General features: G+C 39.0%; 1 protein-coding gene across 2 annotated transcripts in view; it reads right to left on the bottom strand.

Annotated features, from left to right (window-relative positions):
- Nucleotides 1-27,329, bottom strand: part of GRIK2 (glutamate ionotropic receptor kainate type subunit 2) — an 843,393-nt gene that overhangs the window by 537,812 nt on the left and 278,252 nt on the right. The gene's annotated exons all lie outside the window — the stretch shown is intronic.

Genomic DNA, 27,329 nt, shown 5'->3' with positions numbered 1-27,329 from the left:
TATCCATTATTGGGAACTAATAATTCCCCATTACATTATTTAGGTGGAATTTAGATTTCCTAGAATGGCTGTATTCAGGGCTGGGATGTCAGACAGTGTGTGTCTCTTGCCTTCCCCGTCAGACAGTGTGTGTCTCTTGCCTTCCCCGTCAGGCAGTGTGTATCTTTGCTCAACCCCCTCCCAGACTTTTTCCCACTCTGTCATTTGTACCTGCTCACGTCTTATCCCTGTCAGCTCAAATCCCGCGAGCCGTGCAGAGGGTTTCCATGGTTACGCTCTGACGGCTGCGAGAGTTAGACGGCCGTGTGAGAGACTGACTTACTGTGTGTGTACTGCAGTGGGGGGTGGCTGCCAGAGGTCACAATACTGGATCTGAGTGATCTGGGACTCCCAGGTCCCCCAGGATGTCTTCGATGGTGTCCACTCACCATGCGATCTCTATGAAGTATGTACCAATGCTTTTTTTTATATATATATCGGCGTATAACATGCACACACGATTTTCACACTTTTTTCAGTTGTGTTATACGCCGATAAATACGGTAATTTCCTTTTCCTGGGTTTATTGTGTTTCTGATATTCATACATGTGAAGATACATTTTACTTTGCTTTTTACACTGCCTTTTTATCTATATTATGTTTGCTTTTGATTTATCTCAAAATAGGCAATTGACCCAGAATAAAGGCTATGTGTGATAAATTCTGATTAAATAAGACACTGGGGATGATTTGCTAACAGGGTTTAGGCTATTCACTTAGCAAAGTGAACTTTCACTTTGCAATGGAATTTTCACTTAACTTAGTGAATTAGATGAGAAGCTTTGATTACTTCAATCATCCAATCATTTACAAAAATATTTTTTTCTTTGCATGTGATTGAGCACCACATTCACTAAACTAAGGAACATTTCCTTGCAAAGTGACCATGCATTACTATATATTTAAGAAGTAATTGTAACACTGGCCTTACAACATGTGTACCTTTCAAACACCAAGTCAATTCAAAGGGAAATAAACTTAAAGTAATAATAAACTCAACATTTTTAAGCACTTTCAGCAATTGAATCACTAATTGAGTATGCAGCTTCTTTGTCTGTTAATCCTTGCCTATGTTCCATTTTAAGCTGGTGCCATGACCTTTAGCTCATGTTTCCTGTTTCAGGATGCCCCTTTAACTTTCTGCATCCTATAGAGTCACCCTTGTATGAATTGAATAGAGTTGTGTCTTCCTACACTATGTACTTTAATATAAACATACAGCCCTGTAGCCTAGGATGGCAAGGCATTCCCCTGCTCCTTCCTCCTCCACCCTTCTTAAAGGTAATAGACTGGCTTGAGACTGAACTGTACACTATTCCTGATATGTGTCTTCTACACACCATATACTTGCATGAAAAATATCCTGCTCTCTTTATATTGTTTTCTTTGTGTGAAATACCTGATGTTCCTGCTAGATCCTTGCTTTCCTATTAAAAACTGACTACACTAGGCACGAAAACACCATGAGGTCAGTTTTCTGGCTATGCTGGAAACTACCCCCTGCCCTGCCCCCCAGACCCCCCCCCCGCATAGCAATGGGAAGATCAGTGTGCTGCAGTTTCTCTGTCAGCTCTGTTGACTTTTTATGCAGCTCAGAACAGAAGGTATGTGATTACTTCTAAAAAAAAGGTAAAACAGGTATTTATAATGTTTTTTATATTTGTGCACAAATGTTTTGCCTTTGATTAATGTTTTAAACTGAATGGGTTGTTTTACAAGTTAAGGGTTTACATATACTTGAAGCTACAAAATGCTGATGTTTTAATACTACTTTAAGCTTACACCTTGGAAGCCCAGTTTTAATGATTAAAAATAAGTATAAGGTGAACAATAAACCAGAAGTTTCAATTATCATAGAGGATCGTCGTAAAATTGGCAACGTGCAGACCAATTGAATGTCGTTTTCAAAAAGATTCTCAATAATAGTATAAATATTATCTTTAGACTTAGATTATTATAAGTATTTTTTTTCATTCAAATACATTAGCAAACCATTCATCCATTTATTTTCATTATTGTATTAATGGTATATCATTATGAAGGTGATGACATGGTGGCTGCCAGAAAGTATAATGCTATTGTCATAAAAGACATTTGTGATTATTACTAATCTGCCTAACAAAATCTTTGATATCAATACTAAATTATGTTAACCACAGGAGGTAAGCACATATTATATTTATGGAATTAGTGGGATATTATTCAGTGCTTTGTAAAAGAAGATTTTTGTGACTGTTACTGTAAGATAAAGAACAAGAAAATAATAGGACACAGAATGGAGTCTCCTGCTGTGAAACACACGCTAGCTCTATTGTTGCCAAAAAGCTACATCTGAAATCGTAATTATAGAAAGACTTCATAGTTTACCATATTTATTAAAGATCACATTTCCAATAAAATAGACAAACTTTTTGAAATAGGAAGTTTAAAATTAGCTGAACTTTTCTTTTTTTAATGTCTTCCAAATACTTTCAAGTGACAATGTATTTCATCTTGGTAACAATGTATGCCAACAGATTGTTTACAACCTGAATCTGCTTTAACATTATGTAAAGTTAATTTATGAGACAGATGAAATCAATACAAACTCAAGAGTGAAATGTTTAAACCATTTATGGGCTATTATTGTCTGTATGTATAAGCTATGGAAAAAAATGTTAATGCCCTTGTTTCAAATAATTTATCTTTACAAAAGCACATTTTATAAATGTCCATAGGTCATATTGTCATTGAAAATAAACTTCCAAAAGTTTCTACTAATTCATATCTTTTCCATTTACAAAAGTCTAATAAGAAATCTATTTAAGGTACAGTAGGTTGATGAAACACAGCAAGTCTTTAACCACTTAAGACCCGGACCTTTATGCAGGTAAAGGACCTGGCCAGTTTTTGCGATTCGGCACTGCCTCGCTTTAACTGACAATTGCACGGTCGTGCGATGTGGCTCCCAAACAAATTTGGCGTCCTTTTTTTCCCACAAATAGAGCTTTCTCTTGGTGGTATTTAATCACCTCTGCGGTTTTTATTTTCTGCGCAAAAATAGAGCGACAATTTTGAAAAAAATGCAATATTTTTTACTTTTTGCTATAATAAATATCCCCCAGTTAAGGCCGATACGTATTCTTCTACCTATTTTTGGTAAAAAAATCGCAATAAGCGTTTATCGATTGGTTTGCACAAAATTTATTTTCGATTTTTTTCATGACTGCGACATTACGGCGGACACATCGGACAATTTTGATAAATTTTTGGGACCATTGCCATTTTCACAGCAAAAAATGCTAAAAAAATGCATTGTTTACTGTGAAAATGACAATTGCAGTTTGGGAGTTAACCACTAAGGGGCGCTGTAGGGGTTATGTGTGACCTCATATGTTTTTCTAACTGTAGGGGGGTGGGGCTGGACATGTGATGTCATTGATCGTGTTTCCCTATATCAGGGAACACACGATCAATGAAGCTGCCACTGTGGAGAACGGGGAAGCTGTGTTTACACACAGCTCTCCCCATTCTTCAGCTCTGGGGACCGATCGCGGGACTCTGGTGGCGATCGGGTCCGCGAGTCCTGCGGCCGCGGTCACGAAGCTTCGGACCGGGTCGCGGGCGCACGCCCGTGACTCACGGCTGGGCACTTAAAGAGGACGTACAGGTACGTGCTTGTGCCCAGCCGTGCCATTCTGCCAACGTATATCTGCAGGAGGCGGTCCTTAAGTGGTTAATATATACTATAAAAAATCATTTGCAGTAGGGATGAGGAAATTGATCCACACTTAATAAAAATTGGCAAATCACAAATTTTGTATTAAGTATAGATATTAGGGGATTACTTATAATTAGGGTAGAACAAGTTTACTTTGTAAGATGTTCTTTTACTTAAATTGAAGAATGAGGTTTAGCTAGGTGGAAATTCATTTTTTTAAATAATAATACCTAATAATGTACAAGATAAATAAAAACATTTATTTTTGCTTCATGCTATTCCATAGCAAATGTGCTCCAGGATTTTTTTAAAGGTGTATGTACACTTACAAATTTATTTTAGCCCCCCCCCCCCACCTTCTACAAATACTGTACCTGTTAAGCATGCCAATGAAGTCCACCTAATGCAGCTTCCCATGGGGATGTGTCAGTGATGCTGCACTGCTCCTAAATTCAGAGAAGAGCTGCCACTCTTATGTAGGCTGTGCCTGCTTGCACTAGAGTGGGATAAAATGTTGCAGGTAGCATGGCTATTGGTATTGTTACTGATTCACAAGCCTGAAGCATGTCATTTAGCAGCTAAGCAATCTGTTTTATGGATTGAAAGCATTGCCTCTATTTTTGAAATCTTCCCAATGCATGCTGCAGTGCCTAGGATGGGGAGCATGTGAGATACTGTCAGGGACTTGCTGTAGTGAGACGGAGGTGTGTGCGTGCGCACACAGGTTCAAGTCCAATGAGCTGGGCAGCAGTGTGTGTGTTACATGCATTCCTGATGCGCATGGACGTGCGCTAGACGCTGCTTGGCACCAATGGGCCTTTAAAAGAACAGCAGCTGCACTTGTGCAGTACTGTTTTAATTGCAGCTTACTGTGTCCTGAAACCTGTGCCTGCTATCTGATTACCTGTTTTGACCCAGCTCTGCTGACTTACCTGGTTTCTCCAATCCTGACCTTGGCTTGCCTTGACCCTGCTAAAGGTTTCCTGCTTGATATCCTTTTGCCAACCACTGCCTGTTCATCTGACCCTGCTCCAGCTTACTGCCTTATGCCCTGTACACACCATCGGTCCATCCGATGAAAACGGTCTGATGGACCGTTTTCATTGGTTAACCGATAAAGCTGACTGATGGTCAGTCGTGCCTACACACCATCGGCTAAAAAAACGATTGTGTCATAACGCGGTCACGTAAACCGCGTACGACAACACTATAAAGGGGAAGTTCAAATCCAATGGCGCCACCCTTGGGGCAGCTTTAGCTGATTTTGTGTTAGTAAAAGACGATTCGCGCTTTTCTGTCTGTTACAGCGTGATGAATGTGCTATCTCCATAACGTACACTAGTTTTACCAGAACGAGCGCTCCCGTCCCCTAATTTAGTCTGAGCATGCGTGGATTTTTAACCGATGGACGTGCCTACAAACGATCTTTTTTTTCTATCGCTTAGGTATCCATCGGTTAAATTTAAAACAAGATTGCTTTTTTTTAACCTATGGATAAATAACCGATGGGGCCTACACACGATCCGTTTGGATCGATGAAAACAGTCCATCAGACCATTCTCATCGGTTTGATCGATTGTGTGTACGCGGCATTAGTCTGTCTGATTATCTGTATTGACCTGGCTTGACTGACTCTGCTCCAGCCTGCTGCCCTGCTCTGTCTGATTACCTGTGTTTGACCCAGCTTGTCTCACCCTGCTCCAGCCTGCTGCTGATCCTGCACCATCCAGCTCACTGGATCACTGACCTGCATCTGCCTCTGCTGTCACCTGCATCCCAGTCCTTAATGTCGCTCTCGAGGCTACAGTCCCCACTCCAGTGGCTCCTGAGCCAGGGATGTAAGATAGATATCCCCCTACATTTCATGCTCTACTACGAGGTACATAACAGATACAAACGTAGGAGGGTTTGGTTGAGTCAGGATAAATAAAGGATATTTTTTTTTTTACTTTATGAGGTTTGCGCCTCACATAGTAACTGGATTTGATACTTATTTAAACTCTTAAACATGAGATTTAAGTTGTACTTTAAGCTAAGCAAAAATACATTTTTAAAGAGCTCCACCCCTTTAATAAATACATGGCAGTTCATTGTCCTTTCTGCAGATCATCATAAAATGTAATATTCACAAATGTATGCATTCTGCATCATGTGTTTCTCCACACATATAAATGTATCTAATCTAACACATGTGCAATTCTCTGATCCAGGAGAATTAGTAAAACCTATATGTTGGGTCCATATGAATACTTCCATGCAGGTGTTTCAGACATTGGGTAAGGTTGAGACCAGACAATTTTCTAATATATGCATTCCAGATACTTGACCACTGGGGAGGGGGACTCCAGGCTAAATAAGTTCAATACAGTAGAACATCAATATAATCAGAGCAAGGGACTTAAATTAATCACAAACTTTGGTAGTAGAAAATTTAAAGTAGAATGCCACTTTATTGTGCAACCTTTTGATTCTGCACCCATGTGTCATTTAAAAAAAAAGTTGGATGTGGAATAAAGTATCCATTGTGTTAATTATCATGATGTTCTTGAAGGTGTTTTAAAGGCATGTGCACTCTACAGGGCATATAAAGAGCAAAAGAGCAATATGTTTCATATTGCAGTAAGTGCAATACATGTCAAAATTAGAAGAAACTGATTATTATATCACAGTGTGGACTTTTTATTGGCAACTGGGCTGATTATGATATAAAGACTCACTACTGTTGGCCACTGCTTCTGAAAGGGCAGTGTGTATTGGAATGTACTGTATACCATTAACCATTATATGCCTGGATGACCACGACAAAGTATTTGTTTGTATGTGTGTCAAAATCACCACTTCCTGTAATATGATTTCTGATGATTCAGTCATATTGTTGCAGATCAACACATTACTTGATCTCAATAGGAGAAACAACAAGGAACATTGTAAATAAGTGAAGCCAATTTTGTATAGTACTGTACATTTTAAGCAAATGAAATACAAATACAATGTGATCATTTTAGATACCCTCAGGCCTCGTACAGACGAGCGGATAAATCCGCTGGCGGATTTTGATCTGATGGCTGTGCACACCATCAGATCAAAATCCCTGCGGAATACATCCGCGGTGACGTGGCCGCGCCGTCGCCGCGACGATGATGCGGCGACGTGCGCGACCCTGGAAGGTAAATACTTCCACGCATTCGTCGAATCAATACGACGCATGCGAGGGGTGGGATCGGACGGACTTATCCGGTGAGTCTGTACAGACGACCGGATAAGTCCGGCGGACAGGATTCCAGTGGATAGATTTCTTAGCATGCTAAAAAAAATGTATCAGCTGGGAATCCGTCGGCTGGATTTTTATCCGCTGGGAAATGTCCGCTCGGATGTAGACACGACCGGATCTATCTGCTGGAACTGATCCGCGGATCAATCCCAGCAGATAGATCAGGTCGTGTGTATGGGGCCTCAAACACAACCCTAATTTAAAAAAAGTTGGGACACTGTGTAAAATCTATCTAAAAACAAAATGCAGTGATTTGCAAACCACATGGACCCATATGTCATTCACAATAGACCAAGAAAACATATGAAATGTTTAAAAGAAAACATAAAGTAATTTTGAAATTCATGGCAGCAACACGTCTTTTTTTTTTACCGCAGTATAGCATCCCCTCTTCTTTTACCAGCACTCTGTAAATGTCTAGAAACTGAGGAGACTAGTTGTTGGAGTTTAGGGAGAAGCATGTTCTCCCATTCTTTGGTTCTAACTGCTGAACAGCAATGGGTCTTCCTTGTCATATTTTTCAATTCAAGATGCACCAAGTATTTTCAGTTGGTTAAAGGTCTGGACTACAGTCAGTCCAGTTAAGCACCCGGACTCTTCTACTATGAAACCATGCTATTGTTATATATGCAGTATGCAGTTTGGCATTGTCATGCTGAATTATCCAAGGCCTTCCCTGAAAAATGCATAATCTGGATGGGAGCATATGCTGCTCTAAAACCCGGATACATCTTTCAGCATTGATAATAAAGTTAGCATTGATGGTGCCTTTCCAGATGCTCAGGTTGCTCATTCCATGTGCACTAATGCACCCCAATACCATCAGAGATGAAGGCTTTTGAGTGCTGACAACAACCCAGAAGGTCCATCTTCTCACATGATTGCCAAAAAAAATCAATTTGTCTGACCACAGAACAGTTTTCCAATTTGCAATAGACCATTTTAAGTGAGCTTTGGCCCAGAGAAAATTCATTTCTGAATCATGTTTAGATATGGAGGTAAGAACTCTTTGTTCACAGAGAGTGTTTTTTGTAAGTATTCCTTAGCCCATGCAGTGATGTCCATCACAAAATCATAGCTAGTTTTAATGTGGTGATGTCTGGGGGCCTGAAGATCACAAGTATTCAGTATTGCCTTTCAGCCTTGTCCCTTGCACAGAGAGATTTTTCTAGATTCTCAGAATCTTTTGGTGACATTATATACTGTAGATGATTATGTATTTAAACTATTTGCAATTTTACATTCAGGAACACCATTCTGAAATTGTTTCACACTTATAGATGCATTTTTTATAGATTGGTGAAGCTCTGTCGATCTTTACTTCCAAGACATTCTGACTCTCTAATATGCTCTTTTTATACCCATTAATGTTACTGACCTGTTGCCAATTAAACAAAGTAGTTGCAAAATGTTATTCCAGCCCTTGCTTGTTAGTACCACTTTTTTTAAGACGTGTTGTTGCCATCATTTTCAAAATTACTTTTTTTTCTAAAATGGTAAATTTTCTCAGTTTAAACATTTGATGTTTTCCATTTTCTATTGAGAATAAAATATGGGTTTATGAGATTTGCAAATCCTGTTCTTAAGTAGATTTTACACAGCGTCCCAATATTTTTGGAATTGAGGTTGTAAAAGGAAATCAAAAGAACAATTTTTGAGAGAAACAAGCTGGACACATAGGCCCAGATTCACATACAAACGCCTATCTTTAGGCGGGCGTAGCGTATCTCAGATACACTACACCGCCGTAACTTAGAGCGCCATGTCCTGTATTCAGAAACAACTTGTGCTCTAAGTTACGGCGGCGTAGTGTATCTGACACGGCGTAAGCCCGCCTAATTCAAACTAGTCTGTTAGGGGGTGTGTTGTATGTAAATGTGTTGTGACCCCACGTAAATGACGATTTTTACGAACGACGCATGCACACGCATGCTCAGTATCACGTCGAATTTTCAAAGTAAATTACACCCGCTCAATGCTTAGTCGACGTGAACGTAACATATGCACAGCCCCATTCACAGACGACTTACGCAAACAACGTAATATACGACACTGTTCGTATGTTTCCGACGTCCATACCTAACATGACTTACCCCTGCTTTATGAGGGGTAACTTTACGCCAGCGTATGTCTTACGTAAATGACGTATCTTGATACGCCGGGTGGAAAGAAAGTTCGTGAATCGCGTATCTAGCTAATTAGCATATTCGACGTGGAAATATACGGAAGCGCCACCTAGCGGCCAGCGTAAATATGCACCCTAAGATACGACGGCGTAGGAGACTTACACCGCTTGTATCTAGGCAACTGTGAGACGTATCTGATTCTATGAATCAGGCGTCGAGTTGCAATGGCCCGCACTCAGAGTTACGATGGCGTATCTGGAGATACGCCGTTGTAACTCCTTTGTGAATCTGGGCCATAGTTCTCACTTCCTTGCGATGCAAGGAAAAGTTTAAAGCAAAAAGGCCTGATACATAAATCAAATGTTATTTTCACAAGCTATTTATCATATATCTAGTGATCAAACAAGCGGTGTACAAAGAAAATGTTTTAATTAACAAAAGTGATGGTGAAAGGCAAATCACATGCTAATCAAAATAGTCTCAATACAGATCTGAATCATATAAATTAACCATGAAAATGTACACTTCTCAGAGGTTATATGCTTGTACTTAAATGCAGAAATACCTAGCTGATACAATTAACTTATAGTGGTAAAACACAGTCATATGCTGCAGTCAACCATTTTGTTAATATTGCGAATGATGTAAAAATAAATCAGAATTGAAGAAAATCATACATTTCTAGATAGGAAAAATATCGATTTCTAGCTCAGTTTAACAAAAAAGAATTCATAGCTTAAAATAAGCAGTGCATGTAGCAATAAAACCATAAGAATGATACGTTTTGTAAACAATTAAGTTTGGTTCGATATCATTTAGATTTAGACACAATAAAATATATTTTTAAAATCCATATAGGAGCATTCACTAGAAAGTTCTTGTAACTAACATTTCAGTATTCAGGCTCTGTCTTGAGTTAGTGCACTCACACATATATGTGAGTTTGCGTTTGAAATGCAAACTAATGACTGGAACAATTTGTCTTGCCTTGAAAGAATGATACCATGAAGGTCACAGTAAGGACATAGTTATGGTATGGTAGATAGAACTGAGGGAAACAAAACCTTGCCGGAATATAAATGAGGGCTGGGCAATCACTAAGAAAGGAACTGACAAGCAAAGTAGAAAATTCTGGCTCAAGTAAAAGGAAAATAACAATAGATTTGATAGATTTTGTTAAGGCAACTGGAAAATTGTTACATGAGGAATATGAATACAAAAATCTGAAGCATGTTAGCTGGCATGCTGGTGAAGTGGAAGATTGTTTCTCAAGTGACAATGGAATTCTAAACAGAAATGATAGACACAGTTAATGTGCTCGTGATGGGCAAATTCGGCTCCTTGTAAGATAGGAAGCAGACCTTTGTTTTGTCTGAGGAAAGCAATTTTCCAACACTGCCTCCATGGAGAATTTAAAAGAAGACATATATTTCTGCAACAATCAATTGTGATAGGATCCTTCACATAAAATTAATCTAGGCTACTTTGAAGGCAGAAACACAATGTTCTTCTGCTATCTTCATAAACAATATGTGCATTACGAGCAAACAGTTTCGCTTAGATTGACTGCTTTTTTCACTTTCACCTCATATGCTTAGGGGATGAGCTCTATATTGTTCAGAAGATTGTTTGTAGTTCTTTTCTTAAACTCATAAATATTAAATATATTCTTTCCATGTCCTTTAAAGCAAACCTGTAGTTGAAGGAAGTACAAATATTTGGCATTTACAGTAACTGTGGGAACAAAAAGTTGCTAAGACATGCCTTATGTTTTTCATAATAATCCTTAGGACCTACAGAGAAGACAACCCTAATTTCCTATGATCCTTGGACTACCTGACAGAGAAAGTATAGGAATCAACCTACATCACACAGTGCAAAAGTATAGGTGGTATGCCCAATTCTGTAAGTCAGTATTCCTATAGGAAAATAGAAAAATCCTCTGGGTTTGTTGAGGGACATTCTGCAGAGCTTAAATGTATGCAACCTCCTCCCCCAAAATGTATGTTAATAATAACTGTTATACACTATGTTATTTAACTTTATTTTACAGTACAGGTCTACTTTAAAAACTTTTTATGGTACAGTTTTACTATTTGAAATGAATAGTAAGGCAAGCTTGTTGGTATTGGTGCACAACGGTAATCACCATTCTGCAAAACTCTTAAATTCAAACAATAATAAAAAAATATATATATGTATATATAATAACTCAAAATATGTATAACTTGGTCTTCCACTGCCATATTAATATCATCAAAATATATGAAAAACAAAAAACAAAGAATAATAGACAGCTCACATAATAACACAAGCAACAATTGTATAAATCAATCAAAACAAATCATAGTCAACAGACTAAAGAATAGTCTATATCTCTCTGTTCAATCTTGAATACTTAACACCCAACTATCCAGGTGCCATCCCATCACCTTCTCAGCTGGAACTCACCACATCAAAATACCCAACTATTTAAAGTAAGTAAAAAAGCATTTGTTAATCTTCTCTCCATGTAATCAAACTTGTTTCCTTATATGAGCTTGAACTCTGTTTACTGTAGATGGATATCTCACTAACAAATAAGTATGCAATTGTATAAATGCTGATAACCCAAAAATATTTAAAGCAGCCAGCACAGCAAGAGACAAATTTGGTTGACAAAGGAGTTATGTGCTGTGCTAAAGTGAAAAATATCTATATATGTACAGTATGATCAGATAGGTGCATCAACAAAAGTCAGTGTACTGTGAAAGATCATAAATCTACAAAGTACCAAGAAATATACATGACTATAAATCTTACACTGATATTTGAATAAACATTGAACCAGATTTAGTGTATGTGACAAAAGGTGACTAAACACAAAGGAGAAAAAATGAAGAAAAGATCAAATATAAATCCAAATGAGTCCAAATAGGTGAAGAACAAGTGCTGAAATGGATCCCAAAAAAGAAGGTTACGTCCTTATGGTCTCAGTGGGAATCACATAGGGATCACATATGTAAAGGAGACAACTACCACCAAGGACTACCGGAATGTGTGGACTCAATAGGGCATATGCCCAATGAGTCACCAAGGCTTGAGGTGTATATACCAATAGAATGGAACCTCCAAGCATCTTAATCCTGGCTAGAATGGGAGATGAGCCCTCCGTTCCTTGAATGGCTCATTGTGGTAATAACCCATCAGGACTGGCAGCCTCAAAACAAAGGATGGGCCATTCATATGGTATGCATTCATATGGTATAACCAAAAACAGGAACATTCACATTTCAATGAATAAAAAGCACTTATAAGAGTATTCAATAGCAATCAAATTAACACAACGGCATCAGCAGGGCTCGTCCCATCTTGTTTCATCTAAAGAGACATCATCTTTAGACATCAAGTGCTTTTTGACTTTAAACTTTGATGTTTAAATGGGTGCTCATTTTGATACAGTGAGTTCCTGTCAAGTACAGTGCCTTGAAAAAGTATTCATACCCCTTGACATAATTGTGACGTGGAGGAAAAATGATAAATGGTTTTCATATATTTTTACAAATAAATATCTGAAAAGTGGGGTGTGCATTTGTATTCAGCCCCCTTTACTCTGATACCCCTAAGACCCCTTTCATACTGAGTTTTTCAGGCGGTTTAGAGCTAAAAATTGCGCCTAAATACCGCCTGAAATACTCCTGCCCTGCAGTCTCAGTGTGAAAGCCCATGTGTAGGGATGAGCTTCGAGTTCGAGTCAAACTCATGTTCGACTCAAACAATTTGGGGTGTTTTCGGCAAATTCGAAAAGCCACGGAACACCCTGTTAAAGTCTATGGGAGAAATCTAAAGTGCTAATTTTAAAGGCTAACATGCAAGTTATTGTCCTAAAAAAGTGTTTGGGGACCTGGGTCCTGCCCCATGGGACATGTATCAATGCAAAAAAAGTTTTAAAAACTTCAGTTTTTTCGGGAGCAGTGAATTTAATAATGCTTAAAGTGAAACAATAAAAGTGAAATATTCCTTTAAATTTCATACCTGGGGGGTGTAAAGTAAGCATGTGAAATAGCGCATGTTTCCTGTGCTTAGAACTGTCTCTGCACAAAGTGTCATTTCTGAAGGAAAAAAAGTCATTTAAAATCACTCGTGGCTATAATGAATTGTCAGCTCCCGGCAATTCAGAGAAAATTCATTCATAAAAAAAAAAGTTCGGGGGTCCCCCAAATTCAATTACCAGGCCCTTCAGGTCTGGTATGGATATGAAAGGGAACCCCGCCGTCAATTTAAAAAAAAAATTACGTGGGTTCTCCCCAAATATCCATTCCAGACCCTTCCACACCAGACCCCTTATCCAACCACGTAACCTGACCGGCCGCAGAAAAGAGGGGGGGACGAGAGAGCGCCCCCCCTCTTGAACCGTACCAGGCCACATGCCCTCAACATGGGGAGGATGTCCTCATGTTGATGGGGTTCAAGGGCCTCATCCCCACAACCCTTGCCCGGTGGTTGTGGGGGTCTGCGGGCGGGGGGCTTATCAGAATCTGGAAGACCCCTTTAACAAAGGGGACCCCCAGATCCCGCCCCCCTATGTGAATTGGTAATGGGGTACATTGTACCTCTACCAATTCACTAAGGAAGTGTAAATAATATAAAAAAAACACACACACCGTGGAAAAAGGAAAAAAAATCCAGCGGTGCTAATGCACTCTCGATCCCCGCTCCAACATTGTCAGTATCCAGCGACGGGTGATCTCCTTTCTGCCGGGGTCCAGCGATGAGAAGATCCATCCAGGTCCGGCATCCAGAGCGCATGCATCGCCGGTTGCCTGTCTCCATCGGCAAATGATGCGGCTTGAGCCAGTGACAGCTCTTATATAGGTGAGGCGGGACAACCCGGCACGTGACCCTGCCCCCCTCTGACGCAAGGGAAAGTCTGGGATTTCCCAGTGACGTAGTCAAAGGGTGCGTCAGAGGGGTATGGGTCACGTGACGGGTGGCCCTGCCTCACCTATATAAGAGCTGTCACTGCGCAAGCCACGTCATTCGCCGTGCTGTCATGTGTAAGAATGGCCCAATCAAGACCTAAATCCAATTGAGAATCTGTAGCAAGACTTGAACATTGCTGTTCACAGATGCTCTCCATCCAATCTGACAAAGTTTTAGCTATTTTGCAAAGTAGAATGGGCTAAAAAGTCACTCTCTAGATATGCAAAGCTGGTAGAGACATTCCCAAAAAGACTTGCAGCTGTAATTGCAGCCAAATTTGGTTCTACAAAGTATTGACTCAGGGGGGCTGAATACAAATGCATTTATTTGTAATACATTTTGAAAAACAGATTTTATTTAGCTTGATTTAGACATTACATTTTGTTACACGTTGTTATTATGTGCACCGTCTTTTATTATTTGCTTTTTATCATTTGGATATCTTTTGTTGAGTGGAGCAGTACATTAGCAGTAGCAGTAGATTAAAGAGTAACTCGAATTTTGCTAAGAACAAAACAATCTCCTCTAGGTTGTTTGATTATGTAAAGTGAATCTGAATGAGTGACATTTTCAGTGTTAATCAGCTAATGCACTTAAAGGGTTCTAATAAAGAAAATTGCAGGATCCGCATCCCTTTAGATGTATAAAGGAAAAAAGATCGCGCTATAAAATAACAGTGAGTGGTGAACAAAGTTCAAATCAATGTGAATAGTCCCGCCACACAGGCAAATTAATAAAGTAATCTCCCAGGTGCACCAACGAAATCCACAAGAAGAGTGCTTAAAAGGAAAGATCCTCCACCAAGGTTAAGAAGGGCCTCTTACCGGATGGAATTGATCTCCAAGTTATAGGAGATCTCACACAGCATGATAAGAGGTAATGGAATAATCACATAGGCAACCACAGCATTGGAATCCTTATCACAGCAAGTCCTCATTAGCCAGAAACTTCCCAGTAGATCATCCACAGGTATGCAAGAAAACAAAGGCTCACATAGTGTAAAATCCTTATGTTTTAATGGAGAAGATAAATGCAAACACACTTACATGAAGTAGTTAAAAACGAGCACATAAAAGCCGGCCAGCTTTGGAATCACAGCCCGTATCGGGTGAAAGGTACGCGGTGTCGTCAGCACGCCGCCTCCCAACGTTTCGTCGCAATTGGACTTGATCACGGGATGAAGTCCAATTGCGACGAAACTTTGTTCACCACTCACTGTTATTTTATAGCGCGATCTTTTTTCCTTTATAATCTGTTTTTGTGTAGTATAACACTTTTTGATCGCAGCTTCACATAATTTTTGCTAAAATAAGCGCAATATTTTCTTTGTACTATCCCTTTAGATGTACCTCACCAGAAATACATTTTGTGTTGCAGAGGATGCCTAAAATCTGACTTGTTATCTTAGATCAGATGTCTAGGCAAATCAGTGAGCCAATCAAAAAAGCAGAAAAATAAATGTCTGTGAAAGTTCTATACACCAGTTGACAATGTGTCCTTCGACAGTTGACAGCAGGGCAATTTGAATCTGGTTCAGGACCTTTTAAAGTGCTATACCACCAGAAACATGGTGCTAATGTTTTATTAAACTCCCCTGAATGTTGTATATCTAGGCTGCTTTACACCTTTTTTGCTTATTAGTCTTCAGTGAAAGAGGAATACAAGGGATTCTGTGTTCCAAAACATACATGAATAGTACTTCAAACATATGGTTTAGGCATCATTATGTTGGGCGGAAAAATCAAGCAGAAAATTAGACAATAATAATGTGAAGAATCATAAAATATTCAAAGTTGTTATAATAATGCAGTGTTGCCTCTCATTAATAGGTGTACAGTATGTCATTCAATTGTAGCAAAATCATATTTTAGAACAGTTACAGGTTTAGGAGAATATAATATATGCACATTGGTACACTAGTTTTCTAACTTCACATCTCTCTTGTAATGATACAGGATTGAAACATTTGATCACAACAAGCTACATATATGTCCTAAAGTAACTTTCTTTCCTTGATTTCCCAAGTGGAATTTTCATCTTTTTTCATGACAGCCATTTCCCAGTAAATGATGATTTTGGTTTAAGAGTTTAAGAGCAAATCCGAAAACTAGCAATACTTTTTTATGCTACATTTTTTACAAATAGTTAAGTTATTCATCGGAAAGGGCTATACAAACATGTGTTAAAAGTTATTTATAATTAAAGTAAAATATAAGCAGGGGGCCATTAATTGTGTCCTCCCTCATTTAGATGACTTATTTATTTTATAAAATATTTACAAAGGCAGATGCAGATCACTCATAAAGGAAAACAAACACATGTTCAGTTTAGTTGCAGCTAAATTATATACTCACTACAATCCTATGTGCATAGTGCTAGTGTGAATAGGCTAATAAATACAGGTATGAATAATTAGGCAGAACAATCCTATAGTTGAGGTTCATAATGTCAAATATACAGCTTTTATTTGAAAACAGGCTTTTAACATAAATGATGGAATGCACATAAGGATTTAGCACAGTAGGGGTTCCCGTGTGTGTTTAAACATTTAGAGGATAAACATGCTATTGCTAGAAAACAGTAATAGACATATGTGTATTCATCCATGGAATGAGGTTGTACTAAGGCCAAGAAATTGTCCACAGGAATCCATGTGAAACATGAAAATTTACTGTATTCAACATTTTTGTATCAGGTAACCTAAGAACATAATTGCTCCTGCATGTAGCCTACATATCTGCAGAATTATTTATATACTTCATACTATCAAAATAAATGGTCCACTGATGAAGCATATACTGTATATGATGAAATGCAAGCATTACTGTACATGTGTTAAAAGCAAAAAGTACACAAAATTACTTTTTTCCACAGTAGATGTAGCCATAATTGATTATTTGTATTCTACGTAATATGTTTTTTTTTTACTGTATTAAGGAACTAGTATTTTTATTTAGTTTTTATCAGATTTTTTTTATTGTGCTGATAAGAAATATCCATAAAATACAGTAAGTCATTCTGGAAAAAACTACCATATGGCACAGAATGCATTGGTATAACATGAATCTTAGGCCCCGTACACACGACCGAACATGTCTGCTGAAACTAGTCCGCGGACCAGTTTCAGCAGACATGTTCGGTCGTGTGTAGCCCCGAGCGGACAGGATTCCAGCGTACATTTGCCGCCGGGCCTTTTTCCAAACCTGTTTAGAAACAGCCTGCTGGAATCCTGTCCGCTCGGACATGTTCGGTCGTCTGTACAGACCTACCGTACATGTCCGAGCGCCCGCCATCCCTCGCATGCGTCGAATGACTTTGACGCATGCGTGGAAGCATTGAACTGGCAGGGCCGCCCACGTCGCCGCGTCATCTTCGCGACGTATTGTTTACGCGTGAATTTCTGTATAATAGTGAGTACAGCCATCATACAGGAATTCCCGGGCAGACATGTACGGTGAAAACTGTCCGGCGGACCGGTTTCATCGTACATGTTTGCTCGTCTGTACAAGGCCTAAGAGAAAAGGTTATTATAACAAGTGTACAGAGGCACATTGGTAAAACAATTTGAAAAAAGTGTAAACCTGGGACTAGTAACCTGGGGTGCTACAAAAAATTGGCTTGTACAATACGTCACTAAATGAGCGAGTTTAACAAAAGAACCAAAAGTGCCGGACACTCAGGGACATCCACCTTACCAGGATCTTCGTGGGCAAGTGCAACAGTACTTGAGGCAGTAAAACTAGGTAAGTAGGGCTTTGTGGTGTCAGGTCTTCTGCCAACGTTTAGTCACCTCTTCTCTGAGGCAATGCTCTTCTCTATCAAGCAATTGCGACACTAATGCCGCGTACACACGATCATTTTTCAGCATGAAAGAAAATGTAGTTTTTCAGCATGTCTAAAAAACAGTTTTACCAACTTCATCATTAAAACGACATTGCCCACACACCATCGTTTTAAAAAAATTATCTAGCAAAGCACGGTGATGTACAACACGTACAACAGCACTTTAAAGGGGAAGTTCCATTCGCCTTTGGGCTGCTTTAGCTGATTCCGTGTTAGTAAAAGACGATTTGCGCTTTTCTGTCTGTTACAGCGTGATGAATGTGCTTACTCCATTAAGAACGGTAGTTTTACCAGAACGAGCGCTCCCGTCTCATAACTTGCCTCTGAGCATGCGTGGGTTTTTAACGTCGTTTTTGCCCACACACAATCATTTTTTACAACCCAAAAAACGACATTGTTTAAAACGACGTTAAAAAATGCAGCATGTTCGAAAAAAAATTAGTCGTTTTTCAGAACCTGAAAAATGATGTGCAGCCCACACACGATCATTTTAAATGACATTTTTTAAAAACGTTGTTTTTTTTCATGCTGAAAAATGATTGTGTGTATGCGGCATTAGTAGTTTTTTTAAAAGAAGTATTCCCTAATCCTTGGCCACCACACATAAGCGTGCCAAGTAAAGCATAGCGCACTGAAGATCCAAAGCCCAGAGATATTTTTTCACTTCCGTAAACTGGTATATTTGCTTTTGGACCTCCGCCGAAAATACTTTAAAGTTGTTAATCACTAGGGCCACTCCCAAAGACCTTGCTTTGAATAGTATTGCATCTGGGTCCTTATACTTGTGTAGTTTGAACAAGAACGGTCTAGGGGGAGCTCCAGGTGGTAAGGGATGAGGGGGCACCCTGTGCGCCCTTTCTACGGATAACATGGATAAGAAGGTGTCTTTTTCAAATATGGTAAGCATCCAATTCTTAATGCAAGTGACTGGATTCTTCCCTTCAATTTCTCCAGGACACCAATGGTCATTATGTTGTTTCTACGGAGATGGTTCTCCATGTTGTCCAGCCTGATGACATGCTTAGCAAACAAGGATTGTTGATAATGCACATCCCATTGTAATGGTGCCCACCCATCTTCCAATGTGCTCAAGCATCCCTCCAAAAAAGCCATATGATTCCGCAATTGTTGCATGTCATGGCGAATGAAGAAGATTTCAGTTTTCACCCCTTTAATCTCTGATGTAAGTTCATTGATGGAGGATTTGCATGAGGTGACAGCTAAAAGAATGTCACTCAGAATGGGTTCTGGCTCATCCAGGTTAGAGGCATGAGAAGGCCATGCAACAGAAGTTATAGTAAGGTTACTCACTGTGTCCCAGAGTGGCATGCAGCTCCTCTAATAGTGCTGTGTCATCTGCATCTGAATGGCAGTCACCACAATCCCCTTGTGCTGGAAAGTTGTTTGCTACAGGCTTTTTAAAAAATGTGCAGGGTCTGGAAATGGCGGGTGCTATTGCCACTCTTGGACATGTCAAAAAGTTGGGATGGAGGTGTCTGTGTGTAGCCCCATGCTTAAGGAGGCTTGCGGTAGCATTGGTGTCCAAAAAGAAGTTATGGGAGATTCGCCCTCAGGATGTTTGTGCTGATATTCAGCAGGGCTTGCAGCCTGTGTATCCGGCTACATCCACTGCCAACACATGTCGAAAGGGATCCTTCTAACTGAATAAGAAGAGGATAATGAACTTATTACAGTGCCACATTGTCAAATTAGAAGGCTGGGGCATGTTGCTGATCAAGCTACGTTGCATCTGCAGCTGGATCCTTACACTGAATGAACAGGTAATACAGATTTCCCTTCTCCCTTCTACCCTTGCTTTTACCCTTCCTCCCCTTTATGTCTCTCCCTCCATTTTTTTCCTCCATCTGGATATGATCTGACCCCATTTGTGAGGGTACTTATATTGAGTTTAAATAGCTTGTTTGGACTCTGTTTGGTTAAATAACCAGTTCCAGAGGCAGGTATGTTCGCATGTGTTGCGCTATATTCATTCATTCACTGGTTGGGAGCAGTGATATCTCTTTAAATGCCCTTATGCCTCCATGTCATGATTTGTAATTCATGTTTGCTGGGAATTGTCCTAAAATGTATTTTTTCCTTAAATACTGCTTTCTCATACCAGCACTATTTGCTGACAAAATACAGTAGTAACCTTGTACCTAATAGCAATTTGCAGAGCAATATTATGGGTTTGTCATACTAGTTACTGGGTGCTGAATTACTGAGTCTAACTCTGATGCCTATTAGACTGCACTTGAGTTGCTTAGCTATTCTTTACAATTGATGTAACAGGAACATGGAGGTAAGACTAGAAAAATGGTTGTTAGTTCAATATCTATTTGACTATGACTATGTGAGTTCAACTAGGCTTTAGTCAGCTAAAATTATTATTATTTTTTTTAATCCACACATCACATTTTGAAGAGAAAAATGTATTTGCCCATTCTCTACTCTCTAGCCCAATGTGCCTCATTTGGTAATAAAGGGTAATATAGATCCACACAGGAATATTGTCTAGAGTTATCTGATGAGTGAGTGAGTGAGAAACTTATATAGCGCAACACATGCAAACTGAATCGCCTCTGGGCGCTTATCTGATGTCTACATATAAAACTAAAATTATTAGCACCACAGTTCGCTTGTAAATATTAAATAATAACTTTTCAATGTCCACATATCTATTACTTCTGATTCAATCTTTCCTTCATCCCTATATTTGGCCCAGGGGAATATCAACTATTGAATCTATAGAAACACTTTCTGATCCCAAAATAAAGCATATTAAATGTAATACTCAGGTGATTTTAATTAATTTAGTAACATTTGCAAAATCCAATATAAAATATTACAGTAACTTAAAATGATTTTAGCCGAAATTGTTTATGAAGTAAAAATATGTGCAGTGCTAAAACACTTTCAAATACAACATAAAGTGCAATCAAAAGCAATCCAATTATGGTGCAACCATATGCACCATATATAGTTTTTAATATATGGTGCTGGCTGCATTGATTAATTTAGTTTAATTGGCAGAAGCGAAGAAGGTTTTAACACATATTTAACTAAGTAATTATTCATGCATGTATACTTTAAAAATCACACATGTTTGCTGGAAAATTACAGTATTTTTCCAGAATATATAGACTCTAGCAGTCTCATTGTAAGATGCATAAGGACAAATGCACACATTTATTTTATAAATAGATTTTGTCTTTGAATCCAGTGGCCTCCTTCCCCTATTGAAATTAGTTATCAGCAGTAGGTTTTCACTGCTTGTGCACAGCTTGTCTTTTAAAAATAATTTAAATGCAAATAGAAAGCAATCTAAAATGAAGAGGTAACTTGCCACAACTGTTTTAACATATTTGACAACTTTCAGTATAATGAAAACAACTTAGAACATTGATAACATTTAGAAATGTGAAGACATGAACAAGGGAAACATTGCTGTTACTATTACCAAATTAAAAATATCTTTAAATTAATCTGTGTACATTTCTTTCCAAAAATCAGCTTTGTTCTGAAATGTCTTGTGCCAGTCCTGTATATGAAACATAATTTAATTATGTACTCCGGAGAATATCTCCACAATGTATACACATTACATACAGCAGTTCATTTTGACAGTATTTAACAGACATTAGCACGGGACTACAAATATGACATGAACTTGCAGGCATATTGATTACCACTGAGAAAACGCTAATGCAGAGTATATTTTTCCATAATTAAACATATATCTAAAATGGTGTGCTAGTTGTTGTAAAACCTGTGATATATCAGACAGTAGCACAAAAGGAAAGTCACATGTGACCCAGGCAGCGCTTGTACATATAAACGTTCTTCACAGAACATATGTAATATAATCAATAAATGTCCATCCTGCCAGAAAATGACACCTCCACACGTGCACTTAAACGGAAAGGTGGGGGGTGTGCATAGGAATCCCCTCTTGGTTCAACTCTTACCTGAAAAAGCTATGAGAACAGCATGTGTGTCATTGGTTAGAAAGGCAATCCACCTGGGTATCTCCAATCCCTGCTCGATCCCAGCCAGCCACTCTAATCACTGTTTCACAACAATTTTGTTGAGGATTCTCATCAGCTCTGTTGCGCTGACTTCTATGTCATCTTCGACCAGCTGCTTGAAGACCCTTCTGAACTGCTGATATTCATCATTCTCATTTCCCGGAAGAATGGCTTCTGGTAGGAGGATGATCTGGTTTGTAGTTTGCAGCAGCCTCACCCGGGGATTTGCTCTTCCTCAGGTCCAGCGAGAAGGAGGAAGAGGAATGGATTCCCAGAACCGAAGAGCGCATCCCCGGGTGAGGCTGCGGCAAACTACAAACCAGATTCTCCTCCTGCCAGAAGCCATCCTTCTGTCATTCAGGCAAATGAGAATGATGAAGATCGGCAGTTCCGAAGGGTCTTCAATCAGCTGGCCGGAGATGACATGGAAGTCAGCGCAACAGTGCTGATGGGAAACCTCAACAAAAATGTTGAGAAACAGTGATTAGAGTGGCTGGCCGGGATTGAGCAGGGATTGGAGATATTATGGATGTTATCTTTTTTCTGGTAAGAGTTGAACCAAGAGGGGATTCCTATACACACCCCCCCTCCTTTCTGTTTAAGTGCACATATGGAGGTGTCATTTTCTGGCATCAGCAGGATTCTAAGGGATTTAAAGACTATAGCTTTTCTTGTATATAAACACACCTCTACATTTCTGTTCATGGACCTCACAGGATGGACATTTATTGATTATATTACATATGTTTTGTGAAGAACTTTTATATGTACAAGCGCTGCCTGGGTCACATGTGACTTATATTGTATAACATTGTTTTTTGTTTTGTATAAAACTTATTTTAGGTAGAAGCTCTCGCCATTAGGGTTGGCAATTTCTATATATTTTATATTTATAATTTTATATATATATATATATATATATATATATATATATATATATATATATATATACCTTTTTTTTATATAGGTGTTATTTTTTTCTGATCTGTTTCATTGTACCAAGAGCGCTTGACAGTTTTGAGATTAGGCCTTTTCTCTCAATTCATCTGCTTTTAAGTTTGCGTATACATGTTGCAGTAACATGCAGTAAAAAGTGTGTTTTGATACATGTTACTACAACACACAGTAACATGTAAACTGTGGTGTGGTGAGGTGTGGATGATGCGAACTGCATCACAATGCACTTTTTGGGCCATTTTACACCTATTAAATTTACTGCACATTATTTAAAGCATGCCAATATATATACAGAGACTAGTCACTGTTTTAAATGGGGATACTTCCCATCTGCATGATTTGTTGATGTGCATTGTTCTTTGTTTTTTACACAGCCCATTAATGACAAAGGCATGTTTGTGTGAATCCAACCATATAATAGCAGGCAACACTCCAGCATTGCAGTGCACCACAACACATATATTCCTTGCTGTGGTGCGCTGCAGTTAAATTAAGGTTAGGTCACAACAGATGCGTTTACAAATATGTGCGGACAAAACCCCTGTTTTTAACGCATACTGTTAGACATGTTAGTTTGGTTGTTCTGCAGGCTGGTCAGTAAGGAGGCTTGGTTTTTCCCTGGGCATTCCCCAGGTTTTGTTGTTATCTGTGTTAGCCTTCCTATGCCACTTACTGCGATTGCCAGCAATAAATGGGGCGGTGGACACGTTTATGTTTCACCTGTGGTGCTTATATTATATTTATATAAAACCCCTGAAGTCATTCACAAATATGATTCCTCAATCCCGGCACATTGCTGGCATTGTGGGACTGATGTAGGCTCTTTGTTTCACATTTTCTGGCAATGTTCTAAGATCCAGCCCTTTTGGCATGAAGTGATGTTATTACTGCAAAGGGTGGTGGATGTGTCCCTTCCGCTTGATCCCTTAAACTATCTATTAGGCCTTCCCTTTTTAGGCATAGCCAAAAAAGACAACCGACTGGTTTTGTATATCCTTCTAGCTGCCAAAAGGCTCATTCCACTGTGCTGGTTGTCCAATACACCTCTTCCGCGGTCCAAATTTCTGCAATTGGAAGCGGAGATTCGAAGGGTTGAACACCTGACGGCCTCTGTGCATGACGCTATTCCCCAATTTGATAAAAATCTGGGAATCTTGGGATCGATCAGGCTATGGGACCCCTCTGCCAACCATTACATCTTAAATTGTATTAACCTCTGTAAATTCCCTCCTCTTAACCCCCCTTTGATACATACCAATTGGTACCTTTTGGAGATCTCTGTTCCTTCTTGTATACCCCTAAAAATGTTCTTATTTTCATAATTGACCTCTGTTCTGTCTCTTGGTATTTACCTACGAGTTGTTCATTTTTTTTAATATATATACTGTACAGATCACCCTCTGCTCTGCATATGTGGACATTGTTTATTTGTACATGTTATACTTTCTTGTTATGATTCAGACATTTGTATGCTCTAAAACAATCTCTTTTTTTTTAAACCAAATAAAAAAAAAATGCATAACATAAATAAGTATGAACAAAACTGTTCTATTAGTTATTATCTTTTTCCATTGTATTTTCTTTTTTTTTTTTAAATAAGAGTTATACTGTAATATATACACTGTATGTGCACACATGATAGCTAGATAGATAGAAGTATCTAAGGTGGACAAAAGTGATCTTAATAAAATAGCCGTAGCAGATGACTGCATCTTTCATCAAGTAATTGTTACTAGTCTTTGAAGTAGCTAGAAAAATTAAAAGGACAGATGGAGAGCAAGACACAGTTTGATCTGTGAGTGTTGATGTCGATTTAGCACAGACTATTAGCCCTGCTGGCATGCTATAGCATGCATGCATAATTTGTCAGCAGGACAAATCCCCATTCAAATGCTTTTGGCATCTCAAAATTGGGAGGAGCTGTCTTTCTATCAAAGTGCTACAGTGCACCTTTGGGTGCAGTAATGGACAGCATCACATCTGCATGTAAAGGAAAATAACTTTTGTTGGCTGGAATTTCTGCAAACAGAGAAGGGGTTCAATTCACATTTAGTTGGAAGTCATCAAGAGCGCAAGACTCCCTCAACAGATGGTGAAAAGAATCAGAAAAGGAAACAGTGTTAGGACTGAAAATAAAATCCTAAGCGAAATAATGATTCCAATTGAGTTTCAAATATCAAACTGCCTTTTACTTAATGTATCCTGTAAAGCTGGCAAAATATGCTGATCACTTTTCTATTAGCTCTAAATAGACCTAGTGCCACGTACACACGACCATTTTTCGGGTTGTAAAAATTGAAATTTTTAATGATCTAGAAAAAACAAAGTTTTTTTCAACCCGATTATTGTTAAACCGGCCTTGCCTACACACGATCGTGAAAAAAATGCTCTAGCAAAGCGCGGTGACGTACAACACGTATGACGGCACTATAAAGGGGAAGTTCCATTCGGATGGCGCCACCCTTGGGGCTTTTGCTGATTTTGTGTTAGTAAAAGACGATTTGAGCTTTTCAGTCTGTTACAGCGTGATGAATGTGCTATCTCTATTACGAACGCTAGTTTTACCAGAACGAGCGCTCCCGTCTTATAACTTGCTTCTGAGCATGCAAGTTTTTTTCACGTCGTTAAAGCCCACACACAACCATTAAAGTGGATGTCACAATGTAGAGAATAATATTTCCTATCATCTGTGCCTAGTCTTGCCACACAGAGTTAATTCAGCTCTGAGCAATCCTCTTTTATTGTTCAGTGAAAATTTAACAGACTTCCAGATAAAAACCTGTCTAAATTAAAAGTCCTTTCCGTTCCCTTGCTTCAAGTGACATACATTACCTCTCACAATGAACTGTGGATCACCCCCCATATTATGATAAACATCCAGGAATGTGCATGTGTCCAAGCTAGTGCACGAGATATGTAAAAACCCTGTCACTCGAAGCAAGGGGACGGAAAGGACTTTTTATTTAGACAGGTTTTTATCTGGAAGTTTGTTTTTCACTGAGCAATACAAGAGGATTGCTCAGAGCTGGATTAACTATGTGTGGCAAGACTGGGCACAGATGATAGGAAATCTTATTCTCTACATTGTGACATTGTTTACATCCACTTTACATCCACTTTAAAAACGACAACGTTAAAAACGACGTGAAAAATTTGAGCATGTTCTAAATTTTTAATGGCAATTTTTTACGTGAAAAATGCTCTAGAGCCCACACATGGTCGTTTTTAATGACATAAATAAAAACATAATTTTATAGAACCCGAAAAACGGTAGTGTGTACGCGGCATGAGACATCCCTTGGTACCCCAAACATTAAAAAATGTGCCCCCCACTAAAAGTGCACATGTTTATGCGCATAGAAACCTAACTACAAGCACGATGTTGCACACACATGTGCGCACCAGCATACACACATCATAGTGTGGGTGCGAGCATGCAGGCTCGTCAACTGGTGCCATGTGGGCTATTTAAACCTGAGCTTCATATAGGATCATTGTTGAATGGTCTTTCAGTCTTTACTCCTGTAACATAGTCCTAAAACATATGCTGACCTTGTTATCGACCCAGCTTAACTGACCTGGTTTTGGATTACCCTTTTTTGCCTATGCTTGCCTCTCATCTTCACTATTATCCTTGACGTTAACCTCTGACCAAGATTCTGTCCATCAACTATGAACCTCACTCCCTGCAGAATGACAACCTTTACTTATTCCTCCCTCAGATACTAACAACAATTTGGTGCCTTCTTGCTGAGCTGCTACAGGACCTAGCTTTTGACTCAACTCCACTCATAACCAAACATTTTGTATCCATGGTGTACCTCCAACTGTGCCCTGCTAAGCTGATAAGAGCACTCCCAAGTTCCAGTTGTCAGTGTCTGTGCCCTGGCACTCATGCCTTTCCATAGCCCTGCAGATACTGTCTCCACTGGCTACCCCTCATCAGCTTGGGTTCCTCAAAACATTTTCCATATCTTTTCTTTCCCTCCCCCACTTTCCTTTGTCCAGCTTCCCATTGCCTCCCTATTATTCATATCATGTTTAAGATCATGTTTTGGGGCATGCAGAAATGATGCCGCATATTCTATCATTCCTTGTAAGGAACAACCTTACTAGTATACTCCTTGAGCATTCCAAGCAATGTGATTATGTTACTTGTATAATTAATTAATTAATTAATTGATGTACTCATCATTGATGTACTCATTCATTGTAAGTGCAGTTACAATTTAAGTAAGGTGATGTGCAGTGAAGTACACATAAACATCCAATCATTTACATTGGAACTTAAAATCTTAGGCCCCATACACACGATAGAATCCATCCGCTGAAAAATCCCAGCGAATGGGTTTCAGCGGATAGATCCTATGGTGTGTACACTCCAGCGGATCTGTTTCCGCGG

Source organism: Rana temporaria, chromosome 4 (assembly GCF_905171775.1).
Source record: "Rana temporaria chromosome 4, aRanTem1.1, whole genome shotgun sequence".
Lineage (NCBI taxonomy): Eukaryota > Metazoa > Chordata > Amphibia > Anura > Ranidae > Rana > Rana temporaria.
Note: the sequence above shows the minus strand (reverse complement) of the source record. Positions and strands in the feature narration are given on the sequence as shown.